The following is a 5,440-nucleotide window of genomic DNA, read 5'->3' as shown; positions in this document are numbered from 1 at the left end:
TCAACATTCAGAAAACTAAGATCATGGCATCTGGTCCCATCAGTTCATGGGAAATAGATTGGGAAACAGTGGAAACAGTGTCAGACTTTATTTTGGGGTCTCCAAAATCACTTCAGATGGTAATTGCAGCCATGAAATTAAAAGATGCTTACTCCTTGGAAGGAAAGTTATGATCAACCTAGATAGCATATTCAAAAGCAGAGATATTACTTTGCCAACAAGGGTCTGTCTAGTCAAGGCTATGGTTTTTCCAGTGGTCATGTATGGATGAGAGAGTGGGACTGTGAAGAAAGCTGAGCGCCGAAGAACTGATACTTTTGAACTGTGGTGTTGGAGAAGACTCTTGAGAGTCCCTTGGACTGCAAGGAGATCCACCCAGCCCATTCTAAAGGAGATCAGTCCTGGGTGTTCATTGGAAGGACTTATGCTAAAGCTGAAACTCCAATACTTTGGCCACCTCATGCGAAGAGCTGACTCATTGGAAAAGACCCTGATGCTGGGAGGGATTGGGTGCAGAAATAGAAGGGGATGACAGAGGATGAGATGGCTGGATGGCATCACCGACTCCATGGACATGAGTTTGAGTGAACTCCAGGAGTTGGTGATGAACAGGGAGGCCTGGTGTGCTGTGATTCATGGGGTCGCAAAGAGTCGGACACGACTGAGGGACTGAACTGAACTGAGTGGTTACCCAAATGTTTTATGAAACTAAATTACTGGGGAAGTCCCAAGATTTTGAACTTTTGAATTGATAGTATTTGTATGAGATTTTGGATTTAGAGTCAATGCTGAAATGTGACAAGACTTTTGGGTATATATTTGCACGCAAGACTGATGTGATATTTTTAGAAGGGGGTGCAGGCAGAGGATAGACTGTTCTGGGATGAGTGGTGTCCCTGAAGAATTCATGTCAACCCAGAACCTCAGAATGGGACTTTATTGAGAAATATGGTCTTTGCCGATGTAACTGGTTAGGTTAACATGTGATCATGTTATGTGATCATAATGCATTATAGAAATTGAAATTGCTCAGTTGTGTCCGACTGTTTGCAACCCCATGGCCTGTAGCCTACCAGGCTCCTCCGTCCATGAGAGTTTCCAGGCAAGAGTACTCGAGTAGGTTGCTATTTCCTTCTCCAGGGAATCTTCCTGATCCAGGTATCAAACCTGAGTTTCCTGCATTGTAGGCAGATGCTTTACCATCTGAGCCACCAGGGAAGTCACCATAATGCATTATAGTAGGGCCTAAATCCAATGACTGGTGTTTTTATAAGAAGGCCATGTCAAGACACACAGGGAGAAAAGCCAGGTGATAATGGAGGCAGAGACTGAAGTCATGTGTTTACATGCTAAGGAAAGCCAAGGATTGCCAGCTACCCCTAGAAGCTAGGAGAGAGTCAAGAGAGCCTCCCACTTAGAACCTCCAGAAAAAAAAAAAAAAAAAAAAAACAGCCTTGCTAACACCTTGATTTCAGATGTTTAGAATTATGAGACAATAAATTCCTGTTGCTTGAAACCATCCTGTTTGTGGTACCTTGCTATAGCAGCCCCAGGAAATGAATACAGTGCTCTAACTGAGCCCCTCCTTCAGGTCTAGTTAACCCAAGTGGGCTTTTTTCCATTAAATAACACTTGTTGGGGCTTCAGTCACATGTCCTTTGCCTGTGACTTCTCATTTATCTCTCTCCTTTTTCAATTTTGTAGAGGTATAATTGAAATGCCCTATTTCACTTCTCTTTTGCACGCACTGAGAATTTGGGGGAAGCTCTGCACAGTGTCAAGAGATGATCCACCTCCCCCACTCAGCTTTCTAATGATTACACTGGCTTAGTGAGCACAGCAGTGTTTCTAGAACTGTTTAGTTCAATAAGTATTTAAACATTAAAAGCAGCCTCAAACAAAACTTTTGCATGACAAAGGATACCACAAACTAAGTGAATAAACAAAGAGCCAGAAAAATACTATATGGCATAAGACAATCAAAGGTATAGTTTCTATAATATACAAAGTGTTCTTATAAATTGATAAGAAAATGAAAAGCAACTCAATAGAAAGCCGAGGAAAGGATATAAACAGACTAGTAACAGAAGTGCAAATTCAAATGGTGAAATCATATGAAAAGATGCTCAAATTCAGAACCAGTTAGAGAAAGGAAAAATGAATCAGTAGTCATTTTATATACAACAAAGTGGTAAAGATTAATAAAGAGCAATTCCCCCACTTCTTAGGGGTAATGTAGGGAAGAATGACATAAATTGTTGATTAAACTGAAGTGCTGCAGCTTTATTTAAAAGGTAACCTGGAAACTTCTATTAAAATTAGCAATACAAATAACCTTTTACCCAGAAGAGACTTTTTTTCTGTATCATTCAAAATGAATAACCAGAAAAAAGGAAATAAATTGAATACCCATCAGGAGAGAAATGGTTAAATAATTATAGTACATCTGCAAAATGGAATAATATGCAGCATTTAAAAATTGAATCAGAGACTTCTCTGGCAGTACAGTAGTTAGGACTCCACACTTCCACTGCAGGGGGCATGGGTTTGATCCCTGGTTGGGGAACAAAAATCCCACAAACTGCTCATGGGGTGCAGCCAAAAAATTGAATCAGAGTAATGAAAATGACTTGGAGGTATTTCCATGAGCGTCATTGAGAAAAGAAAGATGCAAACAAATTAGTGTAAACCTACGTTCATAAGGGCTTCGCTGGTAGCTCAGCGGTAAAGAATCCACCTGCCAATGCAGGAGATGTGGGTTTGACCTTTGAGGGGAGGAATGGCACCCCATTCCAGTATTCTTGCCTGGAGAATTCCATGAACAAAGGAGCCTGGCGGACCACAGTCCACGGGGTTTCAAAGAGTCAGACAAGATTTAGCGACTAAATAACAACATGTGTAAAGCAAACACTCACCAGATGAAGGCATGTATGTTTGTTTATCATATCTGTGTATAAGATAGATAGCATCATGGTTCCAATTTTGTGCTCCTTCCTGTACTCATGCCCTTGCCATGTAACTTCACAATTTCTTCCATCAAGAGATGGAATACATATGTATACCTGTGGCTGATTCATGCTTATGTTTGGCAGAAAACAACAAAATTCTGTAAGGTAATTATCCTTCAATTAAAAAATAAATAAGTTAAAAAAATTTTTTAAGCCCCAAAACTTCAAAATGAAAAAAAAGAGATGAAACAGATTTCCCTGCCCACTGATTATGATGTAAGCCAAAGGGATGTTCGCTGATGTGACACAAGCAGACACTTGAAAAAGTGCCTGGGTGACTGAATTTGCCTGCCTATATTTCTCCTATCTCTATGGGAAGGATATTCCTGGGTGAGCTCACTGATTCCAGGAGGGTGATGAGGGATCCTTGAATCAGAGCAACTCTAGCAAAGATAAAAGACAGACAAACCAAACCTGGAGTAGAGTCCCTAGCTGATCCTGAGGTGTATGAGCGAACCTATCCAAGAGGAACCAAATTCCAATCTCATGAGCTATGAACTACAATATTACGTAGCTGCCGTATTGAATTACTGAGTTTGGGGGTAGTTCATTATGCAGATTAGCTGACCAATATGTGTGTGTGCGTTTATCTGTATATATACATTGTGTTTGCATAGGATTAGATCTCTGTGAATAAAATAAAAGTATTTACAATAGGCTAACCTGATTTATGGATTATCAGTATGATGAAGTTTAATGTGGGAAGAGAGAAAGGGAGAATTAAGCAAAAAATAAAGAAATAAATTCATAAATGAAAGGACTGCTCTAAGACAAAAAATGCATGTATATTATCCTATCTACACACACACACACACACACACACACACACACACACACACATGTAGTGAGTTAGATAGTACCCCTCATCAAATATATATCCACTCTGTATCTCTGGATATGGCCTTATTTGGAATAAAGGTCTTTATAATTAAGGTAAGGATCTGTAGATAATGTCATCCTGGATTAGGATGGACCTTAAATCTAAAGACTGGTGTCTGTATAAGAGACAGCAAAGGACAATACATAAAAACAGAGAGGAAGGCCACGTGAAGAAACAGAGATCAGAGTAATGCACATACAAGCCAAGAATTGCTGGCAGCTGGTAGACACCACTAGAAAAGCCTGGAACAGATTCTCCATCAGAACGTCCAGAAGAAAGCAATCTTGCTGACACCTTTATATTGGACTTCTGGCTGCTAAGACAGTGAAAGAATAGATTTCTGTTTTCAACCACCAAGCCTGTGGCACTTTGTGATGGCAGCCACAGGAAACTAATATATACTCCATCCATGGTGTCCATCAGTCAAGATGGTGCTCCCCTGCACATATCATAACAGTGACCACACCACCTTTCTTACAGAGTCATGCTTTATTATAGGCAAATATGGTTATCTTCCTTATAGTGACAAATGGATGCTGCATCTGAGGCTGCTGCTGCTAAGTCACTTCAGTCGTGTCTGACTCTGTGCAACCCCATAGACGGCAGCCAACCAGGCTCCACCATCCCTGGGATTCTCCAGGCAAGAATACTGGAGTGGGTTGCCATTTCCTTCTCCAATGCATGAAAGTGGAAAGTGAAAAATGAAAGTGAAGTCGCTCAGTCGTGTCTGACTCCTAGCGACCCCATGGGCTGTAGCCTACCAGGCTCCTCCATCCATGGGATTTTCCAGGCAAGAGTACTGGAGTGGGGTGCCATTGCCTTCTCCACATTTGAGGCAGGAAACTGCTATTCCAATGGTAAGAAGGGAGGAAGGGCAAATAGAAAAAGGCGAAAGGCAGATGCCAGTACAGTCTGTTTTCTTTTAAAAAGTCTTACCTGAGAGCCACTGAGAAATTTCGTCTTTCATGTCATTGGCCAGACCTCACCTCTCCTAGCTGCAAGGGGGCATAAAATCATATCCTGGAGATATTTTGAACTTTCAGCCAGAGTAATTTATTGATGAGTTCAATGAGAAATTAGGAGAGATGTAAAGAAGTAAAAAACACACAACTGGAAAAACACAACTGCTTTCAATTAAGAAGAAATGTATAATTATAAATAAATTACATGTTTAGCTACAAGGAGGTATCACCTCACATTGGTTAGAATGATCATGATCAAAAAAAATCTACAAACAATAAACGCTGGAGAGGGTGTGGAGAAAAGGAAACCCTCCTACATGGTTGGTGGCAATGTAAATTGGTACAACCACTATGGAGAACAGTATGGCGGTTCCTTAAAAAAACTAAAAATAGAACTACCATATGACCCAGCAATCCACTCCTAGGTACATACCCAGAGAAAACCATAATTCAAAAAGATGCATGCACCCAAATTTTCATTGAAGCACTATTTACAATAGCCAAGATATGGAAGCAGCTTAAATGTTCATTGACAGAGGAATAAATAAAGAATATGTGGTACATATATACAATGGAATATTAGTCAGCCA

This window comes from Bos taurus, chromosome X (genome assembly GCF_002263795.3).
Source record: "Bos taurus isolate L1 Dominette 01449 registration number 42190680 breed Hereford chromosome X, ARS-UCD2.0, whole genome shotgun sequence".
Classification (NCBI taxonomy): Eukaryota; Metazoa; Chordata; class Mammalia; order Artiodactyla; family Bovidae; genus Bos; species Bos taurus.
Note: the sequence above shows the minus strand (reverse complement) of the source record.